This window comes from Scylla paramamosain, unplaced genomic scaffold (assembly GCF_035594125.1).
Source record: "Scylla paramamosain isolate STU-SP2022 unplaced genomic scaffold, ASM3559412v1 Contig76, whole genome shotgun sequence".
In the NCBI taxonomy this organism is placed as follows: Eukaryota; Metazoa; Arthropoda; class Malacostraca; order Decapoda; family Portunidae; genus Scylla; species Scylla paramamosain.
The window spans coordinates 302,501-315,000 of record NW_026973741.1 but is presented as its reverse complement, the minus strand read 5'-3'; the positions used below and the strand labels follow the sequence as shown (position 1 = coordinate 315,000).

The window sequence follows — 12,500 nt, the reverse complement described above, 5'->3', positions numbered from 1 at the left end:
CATGAGCTCACCACATCTTTTTAGTTTGTAGTGCACCTTGGTTTCCTCACGCCGCTCTGCAGCCACAGATATACCAGGTGTGTCATGTGCAAGGTACGTGTGAGTGACGCCAGGTAAGCTTCGATCCTGACGTAGGTGCTTCTCGAGGGAAATTCTGAAGGCCCCCCACAGTTTGTTGACCTTTGTTAGCAGCACTCACACCTAACTTTTCATTTCATCTAAAATATCACAACGAAGAGAAAAAAAAAAAAACTCTACTTAAATATTATGGAAATCTATGAATACTTTACATACATTTTTTGTTATAGATGCAAAAATAATAAGAAGAAAAAAACTTTATTCTGAAATACAAGCTCATACGAAGCACACACACACACACACACACACACACAAATACAACACACCTTCTCCCTCCCTCTACACTGGCAGTTTCACTTGGTCCCCCTCTACCATTGCATTAATCTCTATAAATACCCTTTACTTGTCCCGCGTCTTACTAATGACCCACTCTCTTCATCATTTGTTTTATCCTTTTTTTGTCTTCTTACCCAGTCTTCTCTCTCTCTCTCTCTCTCTCTCTCTCTCTCTCTCTCTCTCTCTCTCTCTCTCTCTCTCTCTCTCTCTCTCTCTCTCTCTCTCTCTCTAACACTAATTAGCTTGTAAAACGAAGAGAGAGAGAGAGAGAGAGAGAGAGAGAGAGAGAGAGAGAGAGAGAGAGAGAGAGAGAGAGAGAGAGAGAGAGAGAGAATGGCCAGGGCGGAATAGGGAAAGTGGGTAAATTATAAAAGAAAGCAAGTAATGTGTGTGTGTGTGTGTGTGTGTGTGTGTGTGTGTGTGTGTGTGTGTGTGTGTGTGTGTGTGTGTGTGTGGTGTGTGTGTGTGTGTGTGTGTGTGTGTGTGTGTGCATCTCAATAAAGACGGCATGAAGTGGGGCTGGAAAAGAGGACGAGAAATGTACGAGGAAAATGGAAGCAGGTAATAGTGAACAGAGCGTGGAGTATTGAGCTGTGTGTCTACGCTTCCCCGATTTCGTCCGTCAGGTGTGAGTGAATGAGATACCTCGCATGATGGATAGGAAGCCGCTGGACTGGGAGAGACAGTTACCAGGTTAGGAGCGCCCGCTGTGAGGGTGGTGAAGATACAACGAACAGCAGCAATGTGATGGAGAAAGATGAACCAGCGCAGCAGGACAGACGCCGCGAGACAATTGCTCTTGGTGTGACTAGCATAGCGTTCTGAGGGAAGACAGCGGGAAGACACACTTTATCACTTAAACTCTAGACAAGGAATTAAGTCAGTAAGTGAGTGATTCCGTCTACTACAAAGGATGCAGCTCAGCGTACCTTGGAAGACTCTATGAGGCGGTGAAGACTACAGACTAAAGGTGGAATATCTACATTGCGAGAGGATGTGTTGTATGTTAGCAAAGAGAAGCGTGTTTACTTAACAGTGGAAAGGCAAGGAATTGTTTCGCTAAGGCACCACAGCCTCGCTGCCCTCCATCAACAAACACCACACTGAACACAAGTAACAGAAACACGAGTCTGGAAATGCTACAGCGAGTGTCTTGTGGGAGGCGATGCAGTTGTTATACACTTTTGCCAATCATCAGGACTGCCACAGGGATCAGTTTTCGAGCTCTCAAAAGCATTTTCTTTTCTACTGATGATATCCTTACTATATCGCTAGAATCATATAAACAGTCTTGAAAAACCATTGACTTCGTTTTAAGTTGAAATCTACATTCATCTGTGTGTTTTCTACGATCTTTCATTACTCTTGGATGATGTTAATATTTCATAATGAGGCAATGTTGACATGGCGCGGATTTTTCATGGAAAGACCGAACACAAAGCTACATAGTTTCCATTAAAGCATACAAGCTGTACAAAACAAAGGTACAGTTTCTGCCCGAGAGCGATTATCAAACTTCTCATTCCAACTTCCACTGGCAAATATTTGTTGAATACATATTTTTCGGAGGAGAATTACGCAAGGAAGGAAAATCAAATACATTCCATTTATTATTAAGGCAACGTATATCCTGTTTCATCACACACGACCTAATGCCTCCCCTCTCGTTTCCTTCACCGCCCTTCATCTCTTCACTTTTCGCCTCACATTAGGTGTACGCCAAACACCACTCTTCACTCATACCAACACACACACTCTCTCTCTCTCTCTCTCTCTCTCTCTCTCTCTCTCTCTCTCTCTCTCTCTCTCTCTCTCTCTCTCTCTCTCTCTCGATTTCTTTTTTCTTTTTCTTCTTCTAATTCTTGAAATATCACAAAGTTTTCATTTGAGAGCAAGTTATCATGAAAGTTTAACCTCTCTCTCTCTCTCTCTCTCTCTCTCTCTCTCTCTCTCTCTCTCTCTCTCTCTCTCTCTCTCTCTCTCTCTCTCTCTCAATTTCTTTTTTTCTTTTTTCTTTTTCTAATTCTTGAAATATCACAAAGTTTTCATTTGATAGGAAGTTATCATGAAAGTTTAACGAAAGACAAAAAAAAAAAAAAAAAAAAAAAAACCGCACCTTGAATTAGGGTTAAAAATGCAATGGTGAGCGAACATGGCTTGCGTGACGTCACCTGGAGCCATTGGTTGCAAGTTTAGCCATTACTATTGCATGGAAGCCTGTCATTACCTCACCGACAATGCTTTCCCACAAGGCTTCCTTTAACTGTTTGGCAGCTAACGACAGTATGACGCTTGTTACCTTATTACTACTACTACTACTACTACTGCTACTATTACTACCATTATTAGCCTCTCTCCTTCCCACCCACATGTCAAGAAACACTTACAAAATCGTATCAAAAAACATGAAAACAGCTTAAAAATAATATATTGTTTGTGTAATGGACTTGTTGGATATCAGGACCACAAAACATTCCTAACACTCCCTTAAAATGCCTCACCAACATTTGTCATTGCAATAAAAAAAGAAAGGTTATTTTGCTCTCAGTGGTCAGAACGCTCAATGCAGAGAGAGAGAGAGAGAGAGAGAGAGAGAGAGAGAGAGAGAGAGAGAGAGAGAGAGAGAGATAGCAAAAGAATATTATGAAGGAGAGATGTGAAGGGTAGATGGAAGCCCTGAGTAGGCAGGGATAGGGAGTGACGGGATTATGAACGAGTTAGGCAAGTTGGAGCAGGTTGTACAATTGCAAAGATCACACTCAATGTCATGATGAAATGTGACACTATTTTTGTGTGCTAGCGTGATTCTAGTACTCACCAGTGCATGACGCTTCGTCTATCCCTGAACACTGGTACACTCTCCCCTTCGTCAGGATCACGGCACGTCAACACTTCGAGCAAGAAAACACAAGAATACTTTGCGCAATCTGCTACGCACAGCAGCCTCTTCCCGCCATCGGCGTACGATAATATTAAATGTCATTCATAATCATTCGTCTTTTCACATTTATATATCATGAAATTGTGTTTTCTTTTTCTCTTTTTTTTAACAAAACAATAAGAAGAATATAGCTGAAAGATCCATAAGAAAAACAAGAAAAAAAAGGAAATGAGATTGCTAATGGAGGATCATCTCGACATTTTGAACATTTTCTTGGCTTGTCAATACAGTATGAAGGTAAAATCAAAATAAGACTGATTAGGAAAATAAAAGGAAAAAATAAATGCACAAAAAAACCATAATGCAAACAAAATTATGTAATAGGAATGGATTGGTAACTTATAGCAAATGCTCGTTTAGCCTAATCAGTAAAACAATTAGTGTGGGTCACTAATATGGTCTTTATTTACAATTTATATGTAATATTTTCATCACAAAAAATATTTTTATTCATATTCAGCAAAAAAAATAGTCAATCATCACTGTTTAGAGAAAAATATACATATATATAGATAGATATAACAGAGAGCGGCTAGCTGCCTTGCGGTTGCCAGTTTGTCTTTTAAGGTTTGTGAGAGGTACGTGTCTACGTATTCGTGTCGTCAGTGGACAGTGACATATATTGAAGACCACGGGAGTTAGGAAGCTAGCAGTGGGTGTAAGTGACGAGGCGTTGAGCAGCTCGGTGAGTACTGAACAGGGAAGCTTAATTGGTACAGAGTATGCATTTGTTCCAAGTGTTGTGTTCAAAGTTAACTAGCTGTCCCCTTGTTTCCCTGTCACCTGTGCTCATAATAGCATGTTGTGTTCCTAGCTGTCGTGCGAACTGCGGATGCTCAAAGGAGTGTTGATAAACATATATGTGCGCTGCTGAAGACTTAGTTGAATGATTAGCCACAAATAGCGATGAAACAGATTATGTAAACCAGTAGTTCACAAACTTTTTTTTTTTTTCGTCTTTTCCCCTTTCAACCAGTTCACCTGTTAGGATTTCCTCCTTCATAGAGTGAAAAGGAAATGTAAAAACTCGTACAAAGTCATTACTAAAGGCAATCCTAGCATAAATTTTGATTTGTATTTATATATAGTACTTCAACAAAACTTAACAACCATATTATGAGTTTTTTTTTTTTTTTTCTGTCGTCCAATAGCTGGTAGTTTTTATTTCCCTCAATAGATTTTCCCCCTGAAATCCTAAAATTTCCCCCAGGTTGGAAAATAGTGCTGTAAAGTATTAACAACAGTCCGGCTTTTGTTCGTAAACAAAGAGCAGACAGCTTCGAACACGCACACACGCAGATGTGTACACAGAGGATAGACTTTGGAACAAGTGCAGTGGTGGTGGTGGTGGTGGTGGTGCAAGAGACGAATTCCACGCTCTTGTCTCACTGTAAAGGGGAAATTGTGGCACTGCGTGATATGTATGCAGTGTTCAAAAGTATTATACTTAATAAGCCATTTCGTTTTGAATATGTTTATTTCATACTGCATGTATTTTTGCATAATTTCATAAATTTTGATGGAGATGCATTGCTTACTTATTCATAAAGTCTGAGTGGATTCAATCAACTCAGTTCAATTCATTCTACACACACACACACACACACACACAGAGACACACACCAGTCAGCGCGGGGTGGTACACTAAGCAGGGTGGATGCTAACGTGCAATGCAATTTCGTGGGTCCAGGGCGAATACTGGTTAGCACGTTAGTCAGATTGAGCTAAATAGTGCAGCTGTTTTTATAAGATTACAGACTGGAACTGCAAAGTGGTTGGAGGTGACAGGTGAAGAGATGTGGGACGGGGACAGGTGTGGGCAGCTGGCTTTGAGAGGATACAGGAGATTAAGGAATGCAAATCATGAGATGAAATATCCGTCGGTGTGAGTGGAAAAGGTAGGAAGCCGCTTTATTGATTAACTGAGACACGGCAGGAAGACAGGTTAAAGTATTAAGTCGCGGGAGGAATCACTCTTGACAGAAAGCACTACGAGTATATTAAAACTATAGGCTCAACTCATGATGCTAAGTCACTTCGCGCCTCCATCAAAGTGCAGTTTTGATCAGCATTGTTTCGTCATTACTGGGCGGAGGTGGGCGAAGACTGTAATCCATGTCTGTGCTGAGTGAAAGCCCCGCCCACACTCAATTTGGTCCTGTCACCTGTCACCTCTCTCTCTCCATTACTTGCTTTGTATACTGAGTTGTTGCAGGGAAGCCAAAACGTAGGTAGTGTTCTGTCACACAAAATATATGTATCTAAGACCTACATCAGTCAGAGGAACCAGAACAACGCGGCACAAAATCATTTCATTAAACTTGAGAGGCCAAACCAGATTTTAAAATTAAAACTTTTTTTTTTTTTCGTTCAGGTAGTTCCAATTCCTAATCATGTATAAGTTATATTTTTAATAAACATTATTAACTGAGTGTAACAAGCATGGCGAAGCGTTCCCGCGGTGTTATTATTACTGGAACTGTTCCAGGCCAATGTACGGCTCGTTGTGCGCCACCATTTGCTGTCTCATTTGTAGATATGAATTTGTTGTCTGTAATATCTTATTATTTACTGTGCAGCAACCTCTGGCAACTTGTTAACTGTGTATATATGAAACACTCATTATGATACTTACTTATTATTAGGTTTAGGGGAAGCATAGTTACTAGTGAAATGTATACGTATTAAAAGTTTGTGTGTGTGTGTGTGTGTGTGTGTGTGTGTGTGTGTGTGTGTGTGTGTGTGTGTGTGTGTGTGTGTGTGTGTGTTTCAGCACTCAGTGAGATAACAAGACCTTTCCTGCATCGTGGGGTATATTCATCAGTCCAAAGGATCATTCAGCAGACACCGAGTGACCCACAGGAAAACTGGCTTATAAAAAGCATCGCCGCTTGCATAATACAGATAATTAAGTAACATTTTAGCTTGTTAGTATAAAGGTGGCACAAGTGAGGAGGGATAGTGGGAGCTAATGACTTTGGAAAACAGAAAAAAAAGATGAAAAAGCAAGATATTGATTGCAGTGGATGCGGGTGGCTGTCGTGGGCACCACATCCCGCAATTTCATCCCAGTGGTATTGCAGTACAGTTTGCTCTGAAGCAATATTTGCACCAAGTAAAAACTAAAGGTGCTGCGTAAAGGTGACGAAGTTCCCAAAAGTAACTCAATGTAGAATAGTTTCACTAGAAGAATCTGTGGTTTTCTGGGTGAACAGCTATTATTTAGAAATGTAAAGTTATACTTACATTTCACGTTGACTCTTGCGACGGCCGCTTGTGTCCACGCCGCCAGCAGCAGCCAGGGTGCTAGTCCGCCCAGCCCAGGTAGACTTGGCAGACCGTCCGTTGCCGCCCGTCTGCATGCTGCCACCAAAGCCGTCATGGCTTTCCTGCACGCCTTGTAAGGCACCACCTCCAACACCGCCGCCGCCGCCACCCGCCGGCACTAGTCACTGACTGCTGCTGCCACACACCACACACCCACCTTTGGCCGCCCTTACTAATGCCCGGCGTGTTCAGTGTTCAGGGCGGGAAATGTCAAACCGCGGCATAAACTTTTCTGTTTCACCACACCAGTTCTTGTGTTTCCAAGCTTACGACAACTGAGTGAGTGTATGGCTGAGTGAAAGAGACGTCACAAAGTTCTCACCTGCCTGTTTGCTCTTCCCTGACCTCCTCCTCACTCTCGCTCTCTCTGCTTCTCCCCAGCTACCGTCCATATCTCCCTCAGTAGTCACAAGCACTCATCCCTGAAGCACCTCTCCCTCTCCCTGTCCCTGCCGTCCCTGTGCCTTGCCCTCCTCACTGCAGGGCACTCGTTTCCCTCCTCATCCCTTGTCACAGCAGCGTTAAAGAGAAAGGCGAGTCTCTCTCTCTCTCTCTCTCTCTCTCTCTCTCTCTCTCTCTCTCTCTCTCTCTCTCTCTCTCTCTCTCTCTCTCTCTCTCTCTCTCTCTCGTACCCCCGGGCCTCATCGTTACCGTTCACCTTTGCCTTGCACTTGATCCGGTTTACCATCCAACTCTAATTCATTTTTATTCTATTATTTTTTTCAGCTTCTCTTCCCCATCCATCTCTTCCGTATCTATTAACCTCACCCTCCCTTCCGGTGAGGCCCACAGCAATGATCTACAGTGCATCTCTCTTATCACCAACGAGGATTAGTCCTAAGACCTTCCTGTTTTCTCACGCTCACTGTTTATTTTATATTGTTAGGAAGGTATATCTGCATGTGTATATATGTATTACTCTTGTGCGTGTGTATGTGTGGTGTGTTACGTGATATATCCTCCCTTAAGCCTTGTATGTGTGTGGTGCTATCAGTGTGTGTGTGTGTGTGTGTGTGTGTGTGTGTGTGTGTGTGTGTGTGTGTGTGTCAGTGTGTCGTGGCCATCACCACCAGTATTAATACATCCCCGAGCCTTGCACAGCACAGCACAGCACAGCACAGCACGGCAATGCCAACAACATTGAGGGTCTTGTGCACAACCTGGAAGAAAAAACAGAGAGGGGAATTAATTAAAAAAAAAAAAAAGTAAAGCGTGATTCTTCATTTGGCATGATAAAACAACATTGAAAAGGAATTCTGAAAACTTACTGAAGGAAATGGGGAGTAAAGTGTTATCCCTGTTAGTGTATGTGTGTGTGTGTGTGTTCAGGAATTGAAGCATAGCAGGAGATTGATTGAAATTTTATTGTGTGTTGTGTGCTATGCGAGTATTTGGGGGATGGGGGAAGGTGGTGGTGGTGGTGGTGGTGGTGGTTGTGATGGAGCACTTCCTAGTCGACACCGCCGTGCTCTTTGTTATAATACATATATAAATCTCTATAGTATTGAATGTACCTATGTATGCAGCTTAAGTGCGTCTTTATGTACACGTGTCGGCTATTGATTCAATGATTCTTTACTAATTTATTCAATCTTTTTCCTCGAATCATCGCCAGAAAACAAAGGTGTAAATTTCACCTTCCGGTTTCTGTCACTCCCTCTGCCACAGTGAATGTCACACACACACACACACACACACAAACACACACACACACACACTGTCGTCAGAGAGAGAGAGAGAGAGAGAGAGAGAGAGAGAGAGAGAGAGAGAGAGAGAGAGAGAGAGAGAGAGAGAGAGAGGTGACTTTTTTTACTTTTTTTTTTTTCTTGAGTACAACAAAAACTCATGTGGATTTTACAAGTGGTTCAGTAAGTCAGTTAGTTGAGAGTGGTGTTGCTTTGGCGTGTTTCTTGCTAACAGCTATTCTCATACAGCAGGAGGATAATGTAAAAAATTATGCACATTACAGAAGCAAATAGCGGCATATGCTTTAGTGAATCTGCATAAAAGTCGCGTTGTAGTCTCTTATGAGCGGAGGGAAATCGTGAAAGAGAAGCATGACGTGCCGCTCTTTTTAGCAGCTAGGCAACAAAGCAGTGTAGCAGACACCGGCGCTTTGCCAGCACGGACCTGCGCTGCTGACAGAGAGAGACCAGCGAGAACTTAATTACAAGTAGCTTTCGGCTGCTCAGCTCGGCCTGCAACACACACCCACACGCAGAAAGGTGGGGGGGGGTTCTGCTATAAAGAGGGAAGGGTCTGGGATGAACATGTATCTGTAGTAAATTTTGGTCATCGAGGCGTATTATCGTGTTTTACCCTTGATGAGGATCCATTTTGCCTGCCGGGGAGTGTGAACGCGGGGGGGCGGGTGTCGGGGTGACGCGGGAGGTTGTATGGCATGGGGCGGGGGTTGTTTGATGTCTGGAGTTAAGGGTGCTCACTTCCACTCGTTACAACTCTCCCGTAACCCCTCGACTTCCGAATACGACGAGGCTTGCCGTTAAATGTCGTAACACTGCGATGCTTTACAGTAAGTGCACAGTGGGCGTGCTATAAAGTTAGTCAGCTCCAGCCTAAAAGCCAAGTATACGATGTTTGGATGTACAGGGGCACGCTGTCCACTACTCGTAATCGCCGCTGCAGACACAGGCAAAAGTTTATTCTTGGTGTGCATCCAAAGGTCTGGGTTACAAACGCTGGCGTGCGTATGCCGCGGTATAGTTTTTACGCCTGTTGTTTGATGTGTCAGGCGCCAGATGAATGGTAAAGGCGGGTAATCGAGGCAAGAGCGTTCAGGCATCGCTACTGGTTCACCAGTTTTTTTTTTTTTTTTCTCATGTCGCTGTGCCGTTTAAAACTATCTACAAACTACCCATCCGCGTGCACTCTTGCACTCCGTGTGAAGCACTCACTACACATTCAGTGCAGCAATTCAACTAAACGATGTACATGGGCCTCCATCTCTCTCTTCCACACACACACACACACACACACACACACACGGCCAGACTGACACACTTGACGCCTGCGAGTGATGTGCTACACAGGGTTGGCGTGTGGGTTGTGTAGTGGTCGCCTCAAGCGCCAACCTGCTCACTTTTCATCAGGTGTTTTCATTACGTGGATGGCTTGTGTGGCTGGTGAAGGAGCGAACTGTCGCGGACCTGTCAGCCAGTGAATGACTCTCACGGCACTCAAGAGGCGGTAAATGTGGTTCCCTTCTCGGCAGTGGAGGGACGAGTGTTCCCTCATTCCGCCAACTGTAGCAGTGGTACATTGCACTGTGTGTCCTGGAGTACGCTGAGGATGCCTCATTCTAAGTATTGATATAAATGTCTTTTGTCTTCAAGTGGTCAAATGAAATTTTGTCTTAAACTGTTGTACAGCCATTAATTATAAGAGCAATAACCGGTGTTGGGGAAGCGTCAGGGAGTTAGTTCTCCCTCTGCCGTGACCCACGCGTTCACTTTGTCGCTGTCGGATGACAGGCGACACCCGCTCTGGAGTACATCCTTTCTTTTCTCATCATTCCTGGTGTATCCTCTCACATCCCTACTTAAAATTACTAAACCACAGCCCTGCAGACTTCACCTCATAGGCTGCAGCTTACGTTATGCCAAGCGGTGGTCATTCACACGTCAGACTGGTCACGTGAGCCATGTCATGGATGAGTGTGGCCTTCCCCTTCTTCTCTACAAATAGTCAAGTAGCTACAGTTGTTTCCCGGGCGATGCAAACGTTAACAAAGCGTCATCAATCGTGTAGGCAATTATTTCATTTCTTTTTTTCACACATCATGCATGACTCAACTTTTTCAAGAGGCTAATGACTCGCACCGCCGTCTGGTGTCTGGCGAGCGGAGGCCACCCGTCTTGTGCTCAGCTTGGCACCGGACTCCCTCGCTGTAAAGCTGATGTCCCCGTCCAGTGTAACCCTTGCCTCTAAGCGGAGTGTCATAAATGTCAGCTGAGGCTTTGTAATGATTACAGCTCGCTAGTTGGCTTGCTGCAAGAGTTACTGTGCAGTACACACTGGCAGCAGTAGCAATTCTTGCAGTGTCGCTATCGAACGTGCTATAGAGGAACAATTAGCCAGTGGCTCCGGGCAGTGAGCCTGACAGGCTGCAACGTGCGGCCTTCACTCCGATGCTTGTCCCTCACCACAACGGAGTGGCGTTGAAGATGAATTTGCTAATAGCTCTGATTTCAGTGGTGCGTGCAGCCTCCTTGGATATAGGAATTGGTTATGACTCTGCGCCTAAGTAGTGCACACTACAGGAAGAACACCTCAGCCATGCTCTCGCCAAGCTACGCCCAACTTGCCTGCTGTATCACAGCGCATCGCTCCCAAGCGCTGTGCCACGCTTATCTATATACCTGTTGCTTTCTTAAGCTCTTGAAAATAAACTTACTAATAACTGGAGATGAAAAAGCAAATAATTCCATCATCAAGCAATACAGAATAACCAGAAGTGCAAATTTTCTGTCTATTTAATGGGCGTGAATCACACTGAGTTGAAACTAATAAAAGATGCATGGAGAGGCGCACGCAGAGTGACAAGTCCGGGAAGATGCAATAAAGTGCAGAGATGAGGCCAGGAGATTTTATGAACTAAGCTGGCACACACACACACACACACATACACACACACACACACACACACACACACACACACACACACACACACACACACACACACACACACACACACACACACACACACACACACACACACAGCAGCAGCAGCGGCAGCAGCAGCAGCAGCAAACACCCCACAGCCTATGTTTACACCACACACTCCGTCGCTTTCTCCTCCCTTCATTCACTCTTATTTCCTTCCCCTTGTCATAATTCTTCTTCCTCCCGCCTCTTACATCCTCCTGTCCCTCTCAGCCACTCACTTACTTCATTCCTCCCGTCCGGTTGCATTCTGCCACGCCAAAAGAGGTTTTCACGTTCATTCTCCTCCCCTTCCTCGCACTACTCTTTTCCCAACATCCTCCTTCCCTAACTCTCCTCACCACACACGTGCCCTCCATCCCTGCCTCTCCATCTCTCCCCTCCTCACCCCCTCACTCTCACTCCCTCGCCTCCTCACTCAGGCCCCGCTACACTGCAACAACGATAAATATTCACGTTCTCTTCCCATCCTCTCCTCACATGCACTTCGTTCTTTCCGCTCCCTATCATCCGCCTCCCCCTCTCTCTCTCTCTCTCTCTCTCTCTCTCTCTCTCTCTCTCTCTCTCTCTCTCTCTCTCTCTCTCTCTCTCTCTCCCATCCTTTCCTTCCTTCACAACCCCTAAAATTTTCGCCACCCCACCCCGAGCCATACCGCCTCGCGCCTCCCCGCCTCGCCCAGCGCCGCCACGCCCCGCTTCACTCATTTGTCATAACTTTTATCATCGTCGGTAGAGTTCACGGTCAGTCTTAGGAAGGATTAGAGGGACGCGCCCGCCTAACACGACACTGGACCTTGCTGGACGTTGTGATGTCCGCGGTGATGCAGTGGTGATGGTGGTGGTGGTGGTGGGGGTGGTAGTAATGAGCGGGTTGGAAAGACAGTAAGACAGACATCCCTGAAATAGTGAACAGCGGCCTGTGTGTGGTGAACTGGGTTTGCCTGTAACGCGGTCATGTTGAGTGCTTGAAGACCATGCGTAGCTTACCGGTGGAGGAAGCAGGAGGAGGATGAGTATAGCAAACATGCCCACGCTTTCCATTACTACTTGAAGTCACGTGTAGTGTGTGAGTTTGTGGGTGCACGGGAGAAGAAGGAAGGTTGCCAGGGATTGGGGGAATGGTGGGCAGAATGAG

The 12,500-nt window shown here is 44.9% G+C and overlaps 2 long non-coding RNA genes across 6 annotated transcripts in view; one reads left to right on the top strand and one right to left on the bottom strand.

The window, feature by feature from the left end:
* Window positions 1-12,500, bottom strand: part of LOC135098710 (uncharacterized) — a 98,177-nt gene that overhangs the window by 64,387 nt on the left and 21,290 nt on the right. For 2 of the 4 annotated variants that reach the window (XR_010267291.1, XR_010267293.1), the window contains exon 2: window positions 6,602-6,957. This is a non-coding gene — a long non-coding RNA (uncharacterized LOC135098710). Of the gene's footprint in view, window positions 1-6,601; window positions 7,843-12,500 lie in introns of all 4 variants that reach the window. The other 2 variants (XR_010267292.1, XR_010267294.1) reach the window with 2 other exon arrangements.
* Window positions 3,893-12,500, top strand: part of LOC135098711 (uncharacterized) — a 39,052-nt gene continuing 30,444 nt past the window's right edge. For both annotated transcript variants that reach the window (XR_010267296.1, XR_010267295.1), the window contains exon 1: window positions 3,893-4,040. This is a non-coding gene — a long non-coding RNA (uncharacterized LOC135098711). The remainder of the gene's footprint in view (window positions 4,041-12,500) is intronic.